Source organism: Phalacrocorax aristotelis, chromosome 4, assembly GCF_949628215.1.
Source record: "Phalacrocorax aristotelis chromosome 4, bGulAri2.1, whole genome shotgun sequence".
Lineage (NCBI taxonomy): Eukaryota > Metazoa > Chordata > Aves > Suliformes > Phalacrocoracidae > Phalacrocorax > Phalacrocorax aristotelis.
Window position 1 is genome coordinate 13,541,817 of NC_134279.1, and position 23,831 is coordinate 13,565,647.

The following is a 23,831-nucleotide window of genomic DNA, read 5'->3' on the forward strand; positions in this document are numbered from 1 at the left end:
CCTTGAGTCTCTTACACTGTTCATTTAGGTCAGAAACCTTTGTAGTGCTTAAATATTTCAAACTAATTCCTCCCCAAAAAACCTCAAACAGGTAGTATGTAACTTTAAGTAGAACTCTACAAAGTTGGCTGAGTCAATCTGAGCTGTGGATAGGAAGAAGAGGTACATTAGTACAGTGAGAGACTGATCTCACTATACTTATGAACTAACAGACTAATGCTTTGCTGCAGTATCTTCCTGTCATTCTCTTTTGCGAGTGAACTTGATTTGGGCCAACTCTGCTCTCAGGTATGGCTCCAAAAACAGGGTAATTTGGATGTCAGTATAAAACAAGCATGATTTTTTCCACCGCAGTTGTTTCATTTCTTATAATTCATATATTCTTTTTTCAGTTACCTTACACCAGAGAGTCCATCTATGTTTCAGACCTTAATGAGCACATAATATCCTTCAAGAGATACCTGTTTGCTCTGTTTAAGGCACTATTTGAATGCTACTCAGTTCTCGCAGAGATTTTAAACTCCTCTTTATTCAGGTAGTTTTCTACACATAAAAAGCACCACTTCACCAGATTGTCAGCCATGAACTTTTTCAATATATATCCAGCAGCAAATTAGAAAAAAAAAAGCATGCAGACAGATTTCATGGATCAAAATAAGTTTGGCAGATCCTCATTTTGAGGCAAATAACGTTTGTATACTGAAATTGGTAACTAAACTGTTACTCCCAGTATGTGGGTTACACGTGAAAAACAGAGGAGCAAAATTAAAAGGAAGAAAAATTCAGCTTCCTGTTCTCTTCAGAGGAGACAGAGATGAAGGTCCATAAGCAGTTTCTTGCATCCAGTTGTTCAAAAAAAAGTGCGTTGGCTGCACAACCACCTGTCACGAACCATCAAGAAAATGCTGAACGTTTTAATGTAAACCTTCTTCACTGTGAAAGTAACTCTACCAGCTGGCAGTAGTAATCAGGAACACAGTAAATTTATTTATCATACTACACAAGCTGCATGAAAGAAAAAGGGAAGCGACCGTTACATTTACTTTCTGCACAGCAGTGCAGAAAGGAATCCATGGCCAAGTCTATGTGATTTAACTATGCTTGTTCTAGAATCTCATCCAATGAAATAATCACTGACTAATCTCAGCATGTAACTGCAGACATGCTGATGATACTGATAATTTTATTTGTTTTAAATAGAAAGCAGTCCATTCTCCTTTATCTGTTGGGTTCAGTATACCCATTATTAATATGTAATTTGCTTCTATTGCTTTTTTCATAACTTTCATCATAATCTGGTGCTTGTGGCATCACTACTGTGAAAATCATTATGGATTAGTGAATTATAAACAGCAAAATGGGCTTATTTTACAGTCCATGTCAGGTTTTCTAATGTAAAATTTTGGCAGTTTTCTCAAAAACTTCCCCCATGTGAGTAACAAACACAAGGGAATTTTTCACCTTGCTTTTAAAATGAGGAAAAAATTTATAGCCTCCAAATTACTTTGGACCATGGGAGGATCCTGGGACTTCTGTTTTTACCACCTGCCACTTCCCCTTTCTTGTATTCACAGCTAACATCGCAAGTCCCACTGCTTACCCAGTGACTCCTATGCTCAACTTTAATCTGCTAAGTAGTCCCCTGTATTTCAGTAGGATTTAGGCTGCAAATCATTGAAGGCAGGGATTGGGTCTTCAATTTACAAATGTAAACCAACCTGCACAACAGAGATTCCTCAGACCACTCTCTACATGGGCGCACACAGGCGTCTTCTCACACCAGGCATTCATGCTGCTGTGGCTGCTCTGGTGCCACTGTCTGTCCACTCTGGTTCTTTGACATGGCAGGGACTTCTCCCATCTGTAGTATAAACACATCAACAAGACTTGGTCAGTTCTCAAAATCCAGCTGGAACCAACGCTATGCAAAATAAAGCCACATGGTACAACATGCTTCCTTACTCAGTTCTACTGATGGACCAGAACCAAAGACTTCCTCATAACATGGGAAGCTGAGCACGATCATCACTGATTCACTAAGATTCTTGCAATCAGCTACATAAAGGCAGATGACTATTAAAGCCTGTGTTAGCTTCTGTCTCAATGTTGTTAGATGTGCAATAGTGGCTCTTTAGACTGCCGTAATTCCTGTACTTTTGAGAGGAATTCCTAATCTTTTGAGAAGACACTGTCTATACAAGAAGGTTTGCCATTACAACTACACCCACTGGCAGTGGAGAGGAGAATAAATCACTTTGTCAACCCATATAAAAACAGCAAAATCCCTGGTGTAGAAACAGATTCACTAGCAGCTGAGTACTTTTGCAGGCTTATGTTATATCATTTGTCTTTTTTTGTACTATGCAAATACTCTGCACCTCTGCTAGACAGCATCTCCACCTTCACCGTGTTAACATCGTGACATATGCTAACATATGTTACCGTAGCCATTCCAGTGCTGGCAAGGTCAGCATGAATGCTCACCAACTCCGAAGCATTTTTTCATTTGCATCTTTTCTGCTAGGAATAGAAACCCTGCCTGGAGAAGGAGGATTCATTACAATACTTTTCTCCTTTCAGGTACGGGTCATCAGAGGCAGACAGAGGTTAGACTGGGCTCATAAAAAGACACAGAACACGCAGAGCGTGCTGCAAGAACTGTCTCGTTTTCACCCCTTACCCTGTTCTAAGTTAATATGAAAACTATGCATGATTGATTTTTTAAAAATTGGAAAAGATGATGCATAAGGCATCTCTAATCAACTTGCTGGCAAGGTACATACAATTCTGCTGCAGTCCTGCACAGCAAATAAGCTACATAGAATTTTAATACAGCAATTACCACCTGCCACTTCAAGATAATCATTATCTACCAACCCATTTAAGGCGTATGTGTATGTGCATCAACAAGAGGGATAAATTGCAAGCTCCTTCAGAAGGGGAATCAGCAGAACGAGGTTTTTACCAGATGAACTACCCCATAATACTCAAAGAGGATAAAAGGAGTCATCTAGGTGAGGTAAAGTTACAGCAGAGCATATCTGCTACAAGGCCCCTTTACTACCCTCCAGGGTCAGATAATGGCAGTGTAACAAAAACAAGAAACAGGACCATCCATCCGCATAACAACACCTAGTGTTAAATTAAAGTGAGCAGTCTGCCAAATATACTGCCATGGATGTACCTTTGGGCAGAGAAAATGTTGATAAATGAGGAAGCAACACTGGCAAAAGTGGAAATAGAGGGTTTGGAGGGCACACCTATTACAGGGAAAAGAGGAACCTGAAAAATTTGCATCATTTCCCCTTCCTGTGCTTGTCTTTCTGACCTGTCCCTGAGCTCCTCTGCTTTTCAGACACATCCATATAATCCTTCTGGGCCATAGAAGGCTCTCACAACAAAAGGTGGTGTAGCTTCTCTGTTTATCTAGCATTACACAGCCCAGCTTTAAACCAGTACAGCCAGATGGAGGGTCAGAGGTCACTGGTTATTTTGAAGCTCCATCTCTCTAGAAAAAGCTTTTCCCATGGATGTTAACTATCAGTTGAAATAATCGTGTGTACTCTAGTGTATGTCAAGACATTATTATACTAGACCCAATCTACAGCAAGCTTCTCTCTAGTTACACCAAAGTAACGCTACGTATTATTATGACATAGCGATGGACAAAATTTGGCAGAAAATCTTGTTTAAGGCAGAAAAATGCAAGAAGCTGCCCTTGGATGGCAAAAAAATGTATCATTACCCATATAAGCATGGCTAGGCACAATTTACTCATACTTGGGAGGAGCAGACCCTGGGAACATAAAAGAACAGAACAGAAGAAAACTTATTGCTTCCTGCGTCCACCCCAGTCAAGCAAGGGAGCAGCTAGCTTTGAAAAACAGCCCAGCTTTCTAATGAGTTTCTCAATAGTGTATAGACGTATTCAGAAAAACAGGAGATGACAGTAGAGAAACATTGTAATGTATCAGAAAACTGCAAGCTTTTTACCCCGTGGGTAGATGCTGAGATAACAAATTTGTTGCAGTTAAGTCTCCTTTGCAGTTAGTTTTGTTTTTAGAATATGAACCCAACATGCACACAAAATTCTACCAAAATATTAAATTCTTGGTACTTTATCAAGGATATACATGTAAACATAAACACACAGCTCTACACTACTTAAGATTAGTAGGATGACAATCTTTTGAGCTGCAGACAGAATGAAAATGCCTACGTGAGAATTTTCACTAGAAATTTCTGAGCATGAGATTTGTCCTCCTCCTCTATACAACTGCAAGAAAGTCCTAAAACAGAAGCAGAAGCTGGAAGGTAGATTCAGATTCAGAGTTTCAAAAAGATTTTTACAGGTTTTTCACATTTAACGCAATAAATTAAGTTCAGTAATTAAGAAAAAGTTCTGTTATGGATTAAAAACTGAAAAAGGGTGCTTTTGAAGGCTGGAGATCATCAAGTTACAATATACTCAATTAGTGTAATAACACTAATGCTCTTTGCTGTGTTGATCGGTGAAGTGGGAAAAGGAGTAAAACGGGAAAAAATGCTGATGGTACAGAAGTAGTAAGAATTATAAGAAAAAAAAAATCTGAAGTCATAGTAATACTGAATTATGGGGCAATATGGTGCCAGATGAAACTGAGTCTAAGCAAAGGCCATCTATAAACAGGGTTGTTTTATGAATTACCACAGTTGCAACATCTCAGGACAAAATAAATGAGAAAATTATGCAGTCACTGAGGAAAAGCCATAGTAGGGACTTCTACTCAATCCATAAAAGAGGTCAGAGGAAGAATATTCAATGATGCGCTTTAGAATATCCTTCCTGAATACCTCAAAAAATATACTTTTTATTACCATTTGCAGCTTTATGAAGACCTGGAGCTCCATTTCTGCTCCACATCTAATGCTTTGATCTTGTATATGCAATCACTCACTGCCCTTCTCCCAGCTTCGCAGAGAGTCCTTGATTCTGGTTCTTTCAACAGTTCTGCTCACCAGCCCGCTGCTCTCAGAATGTGCCACCAGTTACATCAGAAGTCAATGCAAACATCACAGACTTCGGAGGAGTTACACCAGCACACATAAGATCTAAGACAATAGTGGTACGTGGGCAGCAAGTAACAGTTAAACAAACCTGTTGACCTTTTTGACCATACAACACTGCGCATCCTCCTGAGTCATGTCACTTGTGCAGGGCCAGCAGGATTTTATGTTAAAAAATGGACTTCTGTTTCATTTTCCCCTAAGGACCGCATGTATGACTCTGAATACCTAACGGAAACTGAGAAAACTCTAGCACCTTATTCCTCAGGTTTTTACAGAATTACTTTACAGACTAGATCTTCTGCTTACAGCTTGGTTCTTCCTGTATCTACTTTAATAACACCACACAAAACAGGTCAGCAGTCAACATTTTCCATTTAAAGGCTACAGTTCAAACATAGCTTCTGTACTTCTCCTCTGCTGAACACTCTCTATATGAATAAGTGTGGAAGACAGGCATTTTATAAGGTTGGAACATAACACAATACATGACTGCATTCTTCATTCTCCCCTGACAGCTGCCTCATACCTAAGTCTTCTTTCTGGAAATTGCATATCACTGCATGTCATGAATGTCAGGTCAAAAAGATCTGAGGTCCATGAGGAAGCATTTCTACCTGTTCCATCTTTGCTGTTAGCACTTCTTTGTCCATCACACACTCAAGCATACTCAAAATGAAAATGAAGATGTTAAGGAATTATTCATCATTGTTATAGGTAATTAAACAATACTGTATGTGGATTTTTTTGATTTACCTCTGCTTCATGTTAAGATTAATATTTTTTTTTTTCATAGAAATGTCTTCACTAATTTATAGCATAGCAGGAGGAAATCTTAAGAACATTTAACTGTCACAGTCACATTCCCATCTTTTGATCTTTTGGTACTTAAAACTGACTCCTCAAACCCAGTAGTATGCCAGAAGTATAGGAAAATAATATCAGAATAAAATGCAAAGAAAGAGGATCAGCTTAGGCTGCAACTGAGGTAAAAATATTCGGCAACTCTAAAATTGCAATAACTACAGTAAGAAAAGATATGGAAAAATCCATCGTGCAAGGGAATCTTTAGCCACATTATGAATGACCAGAGCAAAAGACTAAGCTGTGCAGCCACCTTGCTGCTATGGCAGGGGACGCCAATGTTAGATTTTTTGCTGAATAGGAAATTGCTAAAGCACAACCTTTGTGATGAGGATGTGAGAGTAAGTACTTCTAATCCTCTGTCCTGTGGATAGCTTTTGACAATGAAGTCTCTAATATGCTTAGCTGCACTTTTTTTGTTTGTTTGTTAATTATTATTATTTTTACTAGGGCAGGCAGTGATTTTTTGTGTTAACAGTGGTATCAGGCAACACAGGCTCCGGTACTTCTAGCTGCAGGACAACAGAAGACTGTAAAGCTATCTACAGTCTGCTTCAATGTGGTGTTGGGATTAGTGCTAGACACTTGACACCAGCAGCAGCTTTAGCAAAGCCAAATAATTATACACTTAGCTTTCCTTTAAAATACATTTCATAGCTGCTATAACCTGTTAATAACTTTCTGCAATGTGTGAAGTATCTCTGAAAGTCACACGCTAGCCAGAGTATGTCTGATCGCCCTTTTAATCCCACCGATAAGTTTTCAAAATGATGTTATAGTTCAATTACATTATTCTTCTGGTAATATAACAGGAGACGAGTGTGGGTATTAAGTCATTACTCGAGTCTGCAGTTACACCTCAGTTTTAACATGCTCTTTCAGCACTGATGCAAGGGAAAGATGGTGTCACTTTTATAATCCAACTGAGTGGAATTTTTCCAATTATTCCCAAATGCACAAAAATAGAGAAGGCTGTACAGGTCTGAAGTTTCTATTTAGCAGGCTTACAATAGAAGACAAAAATTAAAAAAAAAAAAACACAACAAAAAACCCGAACATAAAACTAAACATAGCTTTATGTGCGTAAAAATTACCGCATAGATATAACAAAATCCCTATGGAGAATAAGAATTTTCCTAAAACAAAGGTCTCTCATGGGTATAAATGGATGTAATAGTCTCATACCTGCAGGAAAAAAGCAACCTCCATGCATACTCATTGAACTGTTGATTTAACAAGTGAATACCCTTGAGTTTTCATGGCTCCCAGAGACAGTAATTTGGACCCAATCAAGACTGCTGTTCTTACTACAAAAATGAAAGCCTGTTGAAAGTGAACAAGTATGTATGCCTTCGTTCATTTTGCAAGTTTGCAAACATGCTGATTGCAGCACAGGAGCAATTTTTGAAAAAATACTACCGCCTGCATACCAGAGGGATGTGATGAGCCAGGAGATAACCTTCCCGTGTTCTACCAACCTGTTGTAGAGTTACCAACGACATCTCTTCACTATCACAGAGGCAGATTTCTACCAGGAAAATAAGAGAGAGGATGATGTCTTATTAAGAGAGAAAACTGAATCCATCTATCGTCTATATGAATGATCCAAGATCATCATAAGCTTTAGGAGCATTTTCCCATCCCAAAGCCACCACCTAGCATTATTCCAAAAAGCATATCACCTAGCATTATTCCAAAAAGCTGGTCTTTCAAAGGAACAATAAAGTCAAAGTCCAGTTAGGAGCAATAAAGATCAGGTAGCAACTTTATAAAATCACCTGCATCAGTGACAGCACCCTAATTGAATTACCACTCAGGTATTTGCAGTTCAACAACCAGCAGCTCCTGCAGACCCCCTGCTCCCTTCCCTTCCTCCCCTCTCCATCTCATCTGTGAAACTTGCCAATGCAGTCACACACTCTTCAGAGGCAATTGTATTTCAGGGATGATCAAAGTTAACTTTGTATAACTCAGTCTTTCCATATGCTGTGGAGACTCAGTAAGTTAAAAATCACACAAATGAGAGTTTTTTGTCTCAGAAGACACTGTAAACACTTGAAGGAATGACTCTATTATCTTTAGACTGTCCTGGGGACAACTTTTCTCTTTCTAAATTCAAAACTTTTCAATAAAAGAAGAAAAAAATCCCAATAGGATTACTTGCATCAAATTTTACTATATGTTTTTTCATAATATTGCCTATCTGATTTTACAAATAACCTTTCTTGGGCTCCAGGCAGAAGAGCTTATGAGCTCCTAGCACAACCCAGTTCCAGTGGGCATCACAGAATATTCATGTCTACATAGGCCCTCCTATCTAGCAACTAAATATTACCATAGTCACACTAAAGAAAGGTACACAAAGTGAAAAATTTTAATTGTAGCACCTAAAATCCAGCCTTGCTGATACTCTGCATTCTGCAGCTGCTTTCTTTCAACTGCTGATTTTTTTGTATTACATTTGTTTTGGTCTACAAAGGAGGCAAAAGTCCTTTCCTACACCAAAGTTATTCTGAAGTAAATCCATGGAAACCTGTGTGGACATAGCACCTCCTGATCTGAAATCAGACTTAGGCCCAAAGTCAGGATTTATAAACCTGGTGGTAAAGTTTATGGCAGCACTTAAAAATGACACAGTTTAATTAAAATGAGAGATGCTAGGGTAGATTTTTTTCTTTTTTTTTTTCCTAGTTTCATGACCAGACTGCTGCAGTAATTGAGGACTCATCTCATTATTATGATCTTCATCATACTTATTTTTCTTTGTTTAATGTTCAAACAAAGTTTTGTTTCCATCTTCCATTTCATTTTACAGATTTTGATCTTACTAACAGCCTGGAGAGCCTTGTTTAATTCTCCTACATGTTAGGACCAAAGAAGAGAGCTAATTAAAAAGAAAAACTGAAAAGTACAAAGAAGGTTCAGTTGGGAGGGGCAGAGGGGGTGGGCAGGGAAGCAGTACAACAACAACAAATGCACACCTAATCAGGAGGCAGAATTATTGAGGCATTATTCCAAGTAGTATTCTCTTACCTGAGTAGTTCTGCCTTTCCTTACTAGGTCTGGAAATGCATTTCTAACTGTATTTTCATAAGGCCCTCACACATCTAAATTTCCTGTGTGATAACTTCATAGAATCATAGAATCGTTAAGGTTGGAAAAGACCCTTAAGATCATTGAGTCCAACTGCTAACCTATCACTGCCAATTCATGCCTATTCATGCCATATTGTGCCTTGCAGAAATCCCCATGGTAAGAGTTCATCCAAAACCAGGACACATTCCTCTCTTCCCCCCATTTTCACTGAAAAATTTCACCCAGCTTTACAGACTCTTGCAAGACTAAATCCTTATCATTTAAGGCATGGCTGGAAATTATGTGATGCACTAGCAGCTTACGTCTCCCATTCAATTCCGTTCGTTCCTCTTGTCCTAAGGGGGAAAATGATGTTGTATCTAGGGAAGCAATGTTTGCTGGTTTTATTTCAATACAAAATAATTAATTTGAAAATAGTCATAAATTGACATATTTTCCTCTAAAAATAAAATGGAATTATTTGCTTTGACTACATAAAGGTGTAAAAGATTATGTTGGCCATGCACTTAAACTACTATCCTTCTGTGGCAGACAGTAGTTCTTGGTCAATAGTTAACTATTGTACAGGTACGAAGGTAATTTATGACCTTTTTTTCTGTACCATAGCTTTTACATTTTTATCACCTGTAGCAGCTGTCATTTTATAAGACAGATTTGATATACCATGGAACCAGAGAGGCACTTGTTTAAACAACTTCTGGGAACCTTGCTATGATGTTTTTCTATTTATTTACTTATACTCATATTAAGAAAAGCCACAGAACAATTTAAAGAGCATACAGAGCCTCTTTGTGAACTGAAAACCAATACCACATAAAAATCTTCTATTTATTACAGAAATTATGAGTTCTGGGTATGAATTACACTACAGTTAAATGTGTCAGCCCAGCTATCCTTCCCTTATAATGGCGATAGCCAAAATGTTATCCCCAAATTTGGCCTTGCTGACTTTTTAAAACAAGTGCTAGTAGACAAAGTAGTACTCTGCCAGTAAGGGAAGAGGAGATCAGAACCTGTTATACTAAGGAGCTTAATAATACAGAATAAGGGCCAGGAGGTCACTGTTAAGTTCTCACCAACTTAGGAATTCACATGCCTAGACACTGATGCCTAGTCCATTTGCAGTGCTTTCAGGTATCTTCCTGCCTCAGATGATGTTCCAGCTTGGGCACAGCTACCCCACAGATCCTGTATCACATCTGCCAACCATACAGAGGTTATATGAGCAGGTACAGGTGTCTACTACAGTTAAGCACCTCAATCACTTCTCTTTTATCTTCCGCTGCCTGCAAACTGTAAGCTTGTAAAACCATTCCTCATAGCAGTACTGCTCCCAATACTGCACTGTCCATCACAGTCCACTGGCACTGGGACACTTAGAAAAAGGTGAGATTTCCTCTTCTTGCACTTGTATAATGGGACAGATCCCATTGCAAGAGGCTTCAAAACAAAGTATAATTTAAAGAATCAAATGGCAGCTTCCATGCCCACAGTCCAACTGCATCCAACCTCTACCAAAAGGAAATCCAGGCACCTGGACTAGCCACAAGCTGTGGCACATTCCCTCAGGCATCTCAAATGGGGGTCTGTGACTCCAGGGCACACTGCAGAGTTCCTCTGCAAGTTACTTAGATGCCACTGCTTATAACATTCAAACTGCATTTCCTCTCTAAAGTTAACCCCTACTCCCACATTCAGAAGGAATAAGAAGAAAAAGATGAGAATTTAGAAAAAAAACAGAACTATCCTCCCTAACTTTGGGGGTTTCAGGAGACTCTGGCAGAAATTACCAGAAAAGACATTTGCTTTGAATTACAAAGAGCAACAGGGAGACAGACTTGTTAAGCTTTCAAAATTGCTTTCATTCCATTTACACCAAAGAAATCACACAGTGCTCAACACTTCTAATTTTCAATCACAGCTAGTCAACCTTGATCCCATGGTCTCTTGTTAATTTTTTCCTTCTCACAGTCCCAAGCAGCTATATTAGTTCACCATTTTAACGTGCTTTCATCTTGCGTGACTTAGATCCCAATGGCCAAACTGAGAACTTCTATTACAGGTATCACTTAAATTGGATTAAGGGATTAAGGGCTTCAGACTGCTTCGGTTAGCAGAGATCATTTATTAGTGATATGCTTTTAGCTTGTATTTGAGACATTCCTGCTGTTTTGCACCTAAGAGGCAATTCAGCATTTTTAACACTGCTCAGAGCCAAAAGGTCAATACATAAGAGCTGCATTATAACATAAATATCACACAGTGCAAATCTTACTCCACAGACACATCCTGAAGCACAGTACCCCTCAGCCTTTTTCTTTAGGTAGAGCTATTTATGACCAATTCCATACAGTCACTTTCAAAAGAAAGCAAAGGGGAAAAGGTACCAAATATACTTTTTACAGAAAAAGGGTACATTGAGAAATAGCTAGGGCAGTAATTAACATCCTATTGTCCTGCAGGTATAGATGGTAACACACATGAAAATCAGGATTAATATGTCAGGTTTTGTATCAAGTTATCTTTAATGGCCAGTGCAAAGACAGTAAGACTGCCATACCTTGATGTTCTTTTTCTTATACGACTGCAGCTGTAGGCCTAGTTTACCTTATGGAGAGCACAAAATCATTTGCCATTAAAAAGCAGTATTATTATACTTTACAAGATGGCAAACTGAGAAAGGCCAACGCTTTCAAGCAAGACTTGACCTCAAGTAGGTGAATATTCATATTCATAGCTTTCTGGTCCTCGTCCTCAGGCTACTACTTCTCCTGGGTTTATGACCATTCTGAATTTCCCCAAAACATACATTTAACTGCCAACATTTAGGTTTAGATGACTAAGCCTTAACAGGTCACGTAAGGCTTTGGAACATTCAGCTGTAGATTGCACCACAGGCTCTGCTAATAAACAGCAGAGAAAAAGGCATTTTTAGGGCAAGGGTCATCTGACCTGTTTTATATATCTGCCTTCAGAATGAGATCAGTCATACCCCAGACATTCGCCCTTTTTCCCAGTGACTGCAAATGGAGTCTAGCAGTTTCCTGAGATGGAGACACACCATAGAGGCCTACATTAGAACAAATCAATTCAGCCAAAGAGGCAAAAGGCAAATTCCCACTGTCCAGTAGAGGGTTGGGTGTAGTCAGTGGTGACTGAGCTGGTATACGGACTAACTGAAGCAGAGTGCCACACAGCAGAATTAGTCTGGGACCCAGGAGCAGCAGAGTGCTGCACGCAGGACAGTAAGTCCTGCTTTCCAGACAGCTCTACTTGCAAAGCCACCTTCACAAGGAATGCTCCTCTATATCAGGAAATAGTACCTTATTCTTTTTTGTTGAATGTAAACAATTCGATAATATTCAGCTTCAAGTGGGGCCCACTAATGCTCTATTTATAATGACTACTTGCTGTCAGAATGCTTTCAGGGCATATATTCGAGGTTCGGTTATAGTTTACATGTCTAGAAATAAGATATTATCATACTAAAAAATATGTGACAAGAAAATGTAAATAAATACCCCTTGTACGCAGAAATGGACTTTTTAAAAACTGGTGCAAAGCCTGTATTTCAGAATCTCTGAATAGTTAAGGGTAAACAACAGCTTCATTTTTTTAAATGCCTGATGGTTGACTGCTTGTTAACTTCACAGCTGTAGATCATTATACCTCACTTCTAAAACAGAGGTCTGCAATCCTACATATCACTTTATGAAAACACAGGTTAGTTTACAAGGCCTCACATTTAAAAGTTTTCTGGAAGTGAATAAAAAAATAACTTTAAAAAATCCTACAAAAAAACCTAACAACTAAAAACGTTCCTGCAACAAAAGCCCCAATAAACAAATATTGGGAAACAGCAAATCACCCTCTAACAGCACACAATTAAATAAAGCCTTTCAAATGAAAAAAAGATTACTTAACCTATTGAGAAAGAAGCTGCTGTTATGCTTGGATGTGCTTTAAAAGGGAAACATTTTGTAACTGGTGACTTCAACAGGAAAGGTTTTGCTGATCTTCTCTCTCCGGCACTTATGAGCTTCATTTCCATCTGCTTTAGGTGCTAATGGGGGTAGGAACAATAGTTATTAAGAAGGGCTTACTTGAGGATATTTATTGGAGCAGTATGTGGTTTTCTTTTTAAAAAGTACTTGAATTTTGAAATGAAGGTTATTAATAACTGGTGAACAAAAAGCCCGTTCTTTGTATTTGTTTCCTCTAGTTAGAGTATGTCCATTTTCAGGGAATATGTTTTGGATGTGACATAATGAAAAAATCTAGAAAGCACCTACTTTAGTAACAATTCCAAACTAAGGAATTCATTACAAGTTAAAATCTCATTGGAAATTACTTAATGGCTCTAGCAGTTATGTTGAGACTTTACTAGGAAAATTAATTCTAGAAATTGTTGAGCTAGAGATCCATGTCAGCAGTTTCCAGAACAAGTTTGATCACTCCACAAACAACACTACGTCTATAGGAACGGTCAGTCCTATAAATTCAGCCTTGGGCATTATAATTCAAACATAAAAGTCATGTATTTTGTTCCCAGCGCAATACAAAGAAAGGGTTGGGTGTGCCTGTTGGCTCCTGAGGAAGGACAGAACCATACTCCCATTTTATACCCTCAAGATCTGACACTTCACGTTGGCATATAATGCTTCACCCTTCAGATGTCCAGTAGGATTAACTACCTATATGTGTAAGGATTAAGTTCCAAAAAGTAGTGAGGAACAAGACTGAGAATAATGGGATGAAATGGAGCACAAGAAAAAACATTAAACTTCCTACATGCTCAAGGAGGGCTGGTTGACTTGATGTTCCTAGAGGTCTTTTCCAACCTTAATGATTCTACGATTCTATTCTATGATTCTATTCATTTTGCTGAGCTGCTTCTGCTCTCACAGAGAAGCTGGGGTTGACCAGTTACACAATCGCATGCTCGTCTTTAACCTTGAACCCTTAAGATATTAAATACCATAACAAAGAGTGTCATCTGCCCTGGAAAACAATCTTCATTTGCCAGAAGGAGTAATTTTACTGCTTTGTAGACCTCTTGCGCTTATAATTACCAGAGCTGTAGGAAACTAACACATGCCCTACAACACAAGTTACCCAACGTGTCAGTGCTCAGCAAAACACTCTGAGCTAGGAACATTGTAAACAAATAAATACATAGTACTAGAGCAGCTTTATCTCAGCTACTTTAGAATTAATCAGACATTAGTTGTTTTGTTCACTACTCAGTCCTGGCCTTCTTGGGACAGAGCAATTCAGTTTTGCCTGCATTTCCATGAGTATCACAAGGAGAAGAATACCTTCTATAGAAAAATCAAGCTCATTTAAAACCTAAAGTTTTTTTTAGATTAAGAAATTTCACTGTATTGCAACTGTTTCACACGTCGTTTTTTTTTTCTTACATGAACAATTTATGATAGAACAGTTCCCCTAAAAATTAATAAATCAATCACTGTTGCCCACATTTCTATGCTCTTCTCCATTTCTCTGAAATATGGATGATCAGCCTGGGATATAGTTCAAAATGTGCAACATAAGGGCCATATTTTATAACAGGATCCATTCAAACCAAGCAAAAATGTCTAAAAAAGATAACAAATATTGATATCTCTTTGTTGCTTCTACCTTCATTTCCGGAATTTACCCTTGAAGATTTATGTATATAAATGGTGAATAACTAGAAAACACAGCAGGTGACAATTGGAATTTTTCATTATTATTATGATAGGAAATATGCCACAGCAAGTCAAGCATTAAGCACTTTCTGAATTTTCTTTTTCCCTGGAGAATGACTTGCTCTGAAATACACAAAGGGTTTTGGTTTGCTTTTATTTAAAAAGAGCAATAAATTCTGCTGTTTGGATCACTAATGACATATTACTGAATTTGATCATTTTGTTATTATTTATGTATCTGTTATTTGTCCATCAGTATCTTCAAGCAAAGAGAGTTAAATAATATGACCTGAACTGAAGGGAAAAAAGGTGGCTGCCTGATCAGGACTACATAGATATAAACATCTCAGTGAAAAATTTCCAAGCTTCCGAAACAAGGGTTAACTTAGTTTGAAGAGTTATCAGTGGTTTGACATACTTCTCATTTTACCAATCTGACCATAATAAGGCACATATCAAGGCTGCCACCTGAACGACACATTTTTGAGTTGGTCATGATATCTGCATGCAGAGAAAGCTCTCAGTCACTGAGTGACAGAAGCTATTGCAGCCATTCATCCTTAAAGAAAACATATTTTCTGTTAATACCTGCAAGTTCTCTGTTAACAGGAATTTCCAAAATCTGGATTATAATGGCTTCAACATGCTTTATTGATCTATTTTATTTCTTTATTGGAGTGTGGCTAGAAGCAAGATAATCTGTTTTATATAATGTCATGACCTTCCCCTAAGCTTGGCAAAATCTCAGGCATAGCTGAAAGTATGGATGTCATGTAAAAAATAGATTTTGAAAAGGCTTTTGAAAAATCATTCTCCAGCTAAAGGTCACTGAACACTACTTAAATTATATAAGGGGACTGGGAATTAAGATTGTGCACCTTTGGCTCTTTTCCTGCTTCACAGAATGTGAGAACAATTAATAATGCAAAGAGCTTACAGTATTTAATGATGCAGAGTGCTTAGCAGAAATACCCATGCTATTTCCAAGACACCACAACAAAGACTGAAACATCTGAAGGAGGTATGCTTTTCTGCCTGCACAGGATATCGTCTTGTTCCTTCACGATTTTTGAAAGCTCTACCCTACTCACAACTTCTTTCCTGAAGAAGACAAACACAGTCCACATTCCTCCTGCTTAATTAACCTCTCGTATAAAGAGCCCAGAGGTTTACATTCTGTCCTCGATTACACCTGAACTTTCAGTTAACTTAAAAAAAAGTACCCAGGACAGAAGCAAAGATCCCCTCCTGGATTAACAAGTTAAAAGATATGAAAAGAAAGGGCCATTTTTTGCAGCAGAAGGAGGCTACCAGTGGGGTCCTGTGCTACACCCCATTCTGCATCCCCAGCCTCTATATAAACCAATAACCTGACGAGACAGAAGACGGCAAATTGCCATACTCTGTCCATTACACAAAATCATTGAGGTAAATCAAACCTAAGATGGCTACAAAGAATGGCAAAATATTGCATGTTAACATATTACAACCCTGTTGCCAATGTGGTACTTATCAAGCAAGTGCCTAGTCATATCCACGGAAAGAGTAATCCTCAACACGTGTGCGGCTGTGGCTCTAAAATAGGTAGTGCAACCTGGATGTCCTGAAATCACTGTAGAAAATGCTGGCTTAGCATCACAGGACAGAGAAAACGTTTGAAACCAGGAATTATTAGGAAGTTGAGAACATGATTGAAAAGGCCATACAAGACTGGAGGGCAAGGTAGAGGTGTGTGGGCAGCCATCTGGCACTGCCCGCGCCCCAGGTGCCAGCAAGGCAGAGCCCAAGAGCTGGCTCTAGCAGACATGTTTAAAAGCCAAAAAGGGGAACCCAGCTCAACAGCCATCAGTGTGATGGCGCCATGCACCCTGCCCGGGTCTCAAACTCATGTACATGTTTGTTTGAGAAAGAAGAGAGGCAGGAGCTGCAGAAGTCAAAACATTGTTTTAAGGCTTCCCTGAGGCACGCACTCAGAATAACATATCTGAATGAGAAAAATGATGGAGTGTAAGAAATAACAAAGCTTCAAAGTTGATAATGAAAACATTTGGTTGACAGCTTCACTCACATCCCCTCAGCAACAGTTCTTACAGACGAAGCTGAACAACTATGAAGCTGAAAAAATATAAAGCTGAACTTACAAAAACAGGAGTTGGGGAAGACTGGCTAGGAGAAAACAGGTCAGAAATGCCAGGCACTTTGGGACTTGGGACTGGCAACACCTTCCCTCTTCCTCACTCTCCTTCCAAGGCAGGTCATAGCTGTGGATTTTAATCCCTTGTTACAGTGCAATTAGACACGTTGGGACGTGTTGTGTAACAAGGGTTATGTGGAAGAGGTTCAGGGAAGTCTGCTAGGGGCCTAGTGCAAGTCTGTCCATGACTGGTGCCTTGTCCAACCTAAATTATATGGAAGCCCATGAGAGACGCCATCTGCTTTAGTTACCTTAATCCATTAATCTGAGGCAGAACGAAAGAGAGACATCCTGACTCACAGAATCACAGAATGGTGGGGGCTGGAAGGGACCTCTGGAGATCATCTTGTCCAACCCCCCTGCTTGAGCAGGCACACCCAGAGCAGGGGGCACAGGACTGTGTCCAGGTGGGTTTTGAATGACTCCAGGGAAGGAGACTCCACAACCTCCCTGGGCAGCCTGTGCCACTGCTCCAGCACCCTCACAGGAAAGAAGTTTTTTCTCATGTTTAGGTGGAACTTCCTGTGTTCCAGCTTGTGCCCATTGCCCCTTGTCCTGTCATTGGGCACCACTGAAAAGAGTCTGGCCCCATCCTCTTGACACACGCCTTTCAGATATTTGTAAGCATTGATAAGATCCCCCTTCAGTCTTCTTTTCTCCAGGCTGAACAAACCAAGGTCTCTCAGCCTGGGAAGCAATGGAAGGAGTAAGAACAAACCCAACACTGTACCTGACTAATGCAACACTAGCACTTGCTTCAGAGAGACAGAAACAGATTAAATATCTGATGACCTTTATTCACATCTTGCCCTTTGTACTAAAAAAAAAAATATCTCTCTCTAAAATAAAATTTGGCATAAACCCATGCCCAGTCCCACATTAAATGGATACTTTCCTGAGCTATACTTATTTACCTGAACAAATCTTTCTTATTCACTCTAGAAGCAGAGTGATTCAATAAACTTGGGATGATTAAATAATCTAGTTAATAGTTTTAATTAACTAAAACCAAACAATTCCTCATTCATTTAAGGGGTCTGCAAAAGGAAGAAGAGAAAGTAAGCAGATGAAAATACAGAAGGGCAACGTTTTATTTCAGAAAACCAGCAACTTCTTTTGGGGGATTTGAACAGATTTTTCCTAACTACCATGAAAGTAAATTTAGTGTATAACTAATCTGAATCTAGCCCTGTACTTCTACAGAGCCAAGTCAATCTTGGCTTATTATTGGCAGACTAAAAATGAGTGAAGAGATACATCAGGCCTAATATTTTCCTATTCTAAGGTATATATCCAATTCGGCATCTCAGAAGAATAATAGTCGTCTCATAACTGTAAAATAATGGGACATGAACTAGCTATAGGTAAAGCATGGGGATTTTGGCAGAACAAAGTTTTGGAGAGTATACGGATGTGTTTCACTGGGACTACTGATTTTTCCCACCCCCATATTCTGGGCATCTGCATTTTTATTCTTCCAGTGCTCAGAGTAAACAGGAGTCAAGAGAAGCTCTACTCCAGCTTTTACGCTTTGGCAGGGGCTGAGCACCAGCAGTCCTACTCTTGTGTTTCTCACTAACTAATGCATATAAATAAGAGGCAATGACTGGAAAACAATTTTAAAAAAATTATAAAGATAACCAAGGAGAACAATTTCAGTTTCTGATGCAACCTTTCATGACATGGCTTGTCCTGCTTACCCACGTATCCTCTGCTTTCTGATGTTTTCCCTCATTATTCGCCTCTGCTGAGTAAGTAGCGCCAGAACCTCCTACAGTGACGTTCCAATAAAACTAGATTCTTCATCATAAAAAGACAAGAACAAGTGTCTGTCTTTTCAATTGATTCAATGCCAGGAAGAAAGGCAATACTATTTAAAAAATGCTATTTTTATCATCATAAGCAGAAACAGAACAGGTTCGAGACACATCTGTATTACCAGGCTTGGCATGCACTCCTAAGGCAGGAGTGCCTACCCTCTCCCAATTCTGCACCTGCATGCCCCCCAGGCCATCTTTTACTCCTGAAATCTAGCTTCTGTACAGAGGACACCTGGATACGCCATAGCTGCCCCCAGCATGCAGTCTAGGCGTAGCTTAGGTAAAGGCCTGGAGCATGCCAACAGACAAATTTCATCAGGCGAATCATATCCTTCCATCTTATTTGAATTTGGGAGGTTGGTCAAGAAAATGCAAGCATGATTGACAACTTTCAGCAACTTCTGCTTTACTAGTACAGACATTGGCTGTGACTGAAATTTCTGAGAGGCTGGCAAGACTTTTCAGATGATTGGCTTTCCTCAGCCTGTGGTCTGCAAGGCATCAGGAAATTGTTCATAAATGACAGTTATCATTTTTAATAAAACTACATAGGGACTCCGACAGATAAAAGCAAGCCACCAAACAAAGCAGAAAAAAAATTTCAAATTACACCCAAATTTTTAAAGTTAACCATTTTGGCTACAATGTCCAGGACTGACCATGGATTTTTGTCAATGATAGGTGGTCCTTATATGGAGAACAACTGGGATACCCTAAAAGAGAGCATGCTGTTGACCAGGCTAACCCTGCGGTATTTGGATGGCTAACTGCTGCCTTCAGTTGCACGAGTGCTGACTTTAAGATCTGAGCAGGGAAAAGGTTTCCTGAAACACATTAGAAAACTGTAGTGTAACGTAAGCAGAGAAAATGACTGAGCTTTATAAAATTAAGTGCAGATATTGACAAATCCAGTAATGCGGAGGAGATGTCAGAAAAACTGAAAAAGCAGGAGGGAAAGGCAGCTGTTGGAGTTTCAAACTGCAGTCCTCCCTCTCCCCATGCTGAGGGCTGGAGAAAGCATCACACAGCTGAGGCTCATCTGGTAGGAAGAGTCTGCTTTTGACATAGGCTTGTGGCCATATGACAAGCAAAGCCAGAACCTTTGATCTGTAAACCTCAATCCCATTGAGAACAATGAGCAGCAGGTCTCAGCCTGGGATGGACATTTTAATAGAGGACAACCTGTGACCACAGGGTTGGAGAGCTGGAGCTGCTACCACTCCCTGCCTTCCTCCCCACCTGCCTAACAGATGTTGCTGCCCCCAAGGCAGGGATGTCTGATCTGCTCATGAATCAGCTCCTAACTCACCCCACTTTTCAGCCTGGCGTTTTAAGGTAACTTGACATCAAAGTTGGTTTACCACCGGTGGGGTGGAGCAGACAGCTATAGGCTTTAGTAACAGCTTTAGCCATCTGATGCTAATTCATCGCTGCGTTCCTGACAAAGCTACCGGCCCCGCTGAGCGGCCAGCTGTGCCCAAGGACCAGGATGGCGGTGGTCCCTCCTGGAAGCAAGCCCCGGTGGAGGGGGTAGCTCAGTGTTCTCTGCCCAAGGGCCAACTTGTGCCTTATTGGCAAATCTGTTCCAGGCCTCAAAAAGGACAGTGATTTGGTGAAGAATTCACAGGAGCAGGGAGATTTAAGCTCTACACAGATGCTTTAAGCACAAACATGCCCCTAAACATGTGTCCTTTTATAAATTTTGTATATGTATGTATGTATACCTTCAACTGGTGTTTCGGTGGGTTTCTAAGACCAACTGGAAGTAACAAATTTAATGCTTACTGGTCTGTATCCACACATCAGTTGGGGCCCATTAAGCATCTTCTAGAGATGCATATTTTTGTATGATATTTCTACTCTAACTTCATAGGTTATTTAAATTATTATTTAAAATAACTATTTCAGTAGGAGCTTTTTTTTCAATTTGCATTTGCATATATGTACACATAAGGTCTTCTTTACCTGAGAGCTTGGGCAAATTTTGCATGGTAATATGCCTTGGAAGAAAATGGAAACAAAAATTAGGGAAAAACACCATACTCCTCTGCTCTGCCCATACTGACCACTTTCTCTTCCTTCAGCACAGACCCTTCATTCAGAGTCTTTACTCTCTAAACCTTGCCCTTGGAGCTATGTTTCTAACTAGCCCCCTTCAGAAGCTAGCCTGGACAGTTAGAGAGAGCACACTACCAGAAAAAAAACAGTCAATAATAAAACGCAATGAGGGTGTTTTATATTTGAATCTAATTGACAAACTAAAAACACAGAGACAAAAGTTTGGAGATGTGAATGTAACAGTGCCCATATAAATCCCAAATAGATCCTTACATCAATGTGAAAATACACCCCAACAGACAATCGTGTATAGAAAACACTTAATGAGAAGCTGTGCTTCATCTCTGGAAAAGCTATCCAGGGTGGATTTTGCAGGTTTTTCTCTGAGCCCTTTGACAGTGGTAGCTCTTGGGACACCTCACTGTGTTAGGCTGGCCACTGCCTAGTGAAACATTTCAATGCCTGAAACAGGGTTTATGTGGGAACAAATAACAACTCCTTCATTTCTGCCCTGCCTGAAAACTGCCCATGCTCTTAAGCAGACAGGCTGGTACCAGTTACCCAGAATTTCTGATTCTAGGTCTGAGGAGGTGGTAAGAGCTGTGGGCTTCTCACCACTCACTGTCCAGAAATAAAATTCTGGTCATGGTGGTAATAAAACCATTCAGGACCCACTTCTGACTCAGTATGATTTCTGTACTGAGCTACAGAGTGTGCCGGTATGCAAAAGTGCTTCCAAATTGTACATGAGCAGTACAGAAATGACAACCTACCCATTCATTTCAACAGCTGTGTGTTTGGCAGGAAAAGACTTGGTTTCTTCATAACTCCACTCAATATCTTTTACACATAAAATTACAAGAGTTACTTTACACTTTGTTCTTCCACCAGAAGAACTGAAAAATTAATTTTGTAGATATCCCAGGCACTGTATCCCTGCTTAGCTCTGAAAGGAATATTCTGAAGGCAATATTTTGTTCTTTAGCTATAACTATCTGAAACAGGGCCAAAGAAGCAACCCTAGAAAAGACAGCCATCCCAAAAAAGAAGGTAAACCTTTATAGGGGGATAAAAACCCCAAACACAATAAGGATATAGAAGTATGTGGAACTTAGATACGGGCAGCAAAAACCTGAGCACAATGAACTCAAATTCTGCTCCTTAAAGAGTTCCTGATCTGTTTGCCTGGGGACACAACACTAAGGACAATATTATTTATAACACACAATAAAAGAACAACTTTAGGTCCTTTTAAAAGGTTAGTGATATTGATCTTGGGTTCTTTATACAAGACAATATCTGTTACTTTCCTAAACATTTACTGGATTACAGATGAACTTATTTTTTCATATAAAATGAAAGTGTGTGGCACAATTTACTACTTTTGTTTTTAATAATGCCATATTAAATCAGTCCAGAGGCATCAACAACAGAGTGATAAATATTTAAGATTACATCTTCTTTCCTACAACACTATTCTTTTCCTTCTCTATCAGATCTACTGTCAAATAACTCAGTTCCTCCGTTTATTCTCACTTTTCAAACACTCTCAGCACCTCAGCTACACTAAGATCATTAGATTTCATTGGAAAGATGAGCAGAAATCAGAGTCCAAGAGAGCACTTAGGGCAAGATCCAAAGTTACTGGAGTCAAAAAGAAATTCTCTCTTCTGTTAGACTAGCTCACCATTAAGCTCCAAATATTTATTGCCACTTCTAGTGATCATATGCCAGAGCCTTCAATAATATTCATGATAATGAAGTGTTTCTTGTAAAATGGCAACAGCAAATGGGTGAAAATATGTCCAGACAGAAAATTTAATATTCCTAACCCTTCTCCTATCTAGGGATTTCTAGTAAAGCAAAACAAGTATTTCCCTCCATTTCTCTGTCAAAGAAAGAATCACAAAAGACTTCAAACAAAGCTCAGGGGAAGCATTAGAAAAGTAACATCATCCAGCAGAGCTAGGATAAATCCTGCAATTATTATTCTGATCTGGAATTCACAGCAGGTTGACAGCTACCTTGCAAGAAACACTGGTGAACATCAGACAATCATTATACACTTCCTTTAGAAAAACGCGAGCCTTAATTATCCAGTTGTGCTTAGATATGATGGCACAAGACAAATGCTAGCTGCTGTCCACAAACATTTCTCCAGACAAAGCTTTTGTGTTCTCATTTCTCTGATCACGTGTTGGGTCAAGCAGGGGGTTGTGTTGGTCGGTTGGTTAGTTGGTTATGGGCTCCTGCTGCTGTTTTGTTTCTCCTAGATCATGGACTTGTCTCATTTGAAGCTCTGATGCAAGCCACAGCACTAGTGCAAAGCTCAACATTTCAAGGATCTGCCTTTAGACACAATTATAGGCTCACCTCTGTGCTCTGTACTTTCAAAGGTGGCAGTTGCTTTAAATTACCACAGGTAGAAAAAACCCTCACAAAACAGCAGCAGCATTGTTGAAGGGGCTCCAAATAAGCTACAAGTTTGTCCACTAATGTTTTACTCCTGGATAACTCAGGCCAGGAGGTCAAAACAATGGCTCACTAACAAGGCAGCATTCAGGGAAAAGGCTGCCATTAATAATGCAACTGAAGAGCACTGTGTGGATAAGTAATGCAGGAAAAACATACCAAGACAACCAGTAGGATACAGGGGTCATGCAAGAAATTACTAGATGCTAGTCAGAGGAGAGATTTTCTGGAAAGGATGCAATGTTGTTAGCTTAATGTCCTTCCAAGTGTTCAGTAACTTCTGTTCCCTATGTATTTCCTTCCAAGGTAGAAAATACAGATCTAATAATGTTCTTCCTTTATTGTTAACATAAGTCAGTGATTTGATGATCTTGCCAGGTGACTTTCCTTAAGGTGACTTGTGCAGTCAAAACAGACAACTCGAGAACAAGAAGAAGAGAAAAGGAAGGGGAGCATGTGAATAGTGCTCTTCAGGCAGATGTGGAGTAGAGGATTCCCTGCCCATAGCAATGACAGCACAAGCAGTGGTGGGTCAGTCAGATGATGCCACCCATCCCCTGCAGTCCTCCCTAATGGTTCCTCCAATCT

At 39.5% G+C, this 23,831-nt stretch overlaps 1 protein-coding gene across 4 annotated transcripts in view; it reads right to left on the minus strand.

Annotated features, from left to right (window-relative positions):
* Positions 1 to 23,831, minus strand: part of SLC7A11 (solute carrier family 7 member 11) — a 331,830-nt gene that overhangs the window by 78,159 nt on the left and 229,840 nt on the right. Inside the window, exon 1 of one of the 4 annotated variants that reach the window (XM_075090272.1) lies at positions 1,719 to 1,861. The exons of the other annotated variants lie outside the window; for them this stretch is intronic. The gene's annotated coding sequence lies outside the window, so the exon portion shown is untranslated. Of the gene's footprint in view, positions 1 to 1,718; positions 1,862 to 23,831 lie in introns of those variants that run through there. 4 annotated transcript variants of the gene reach the window in all.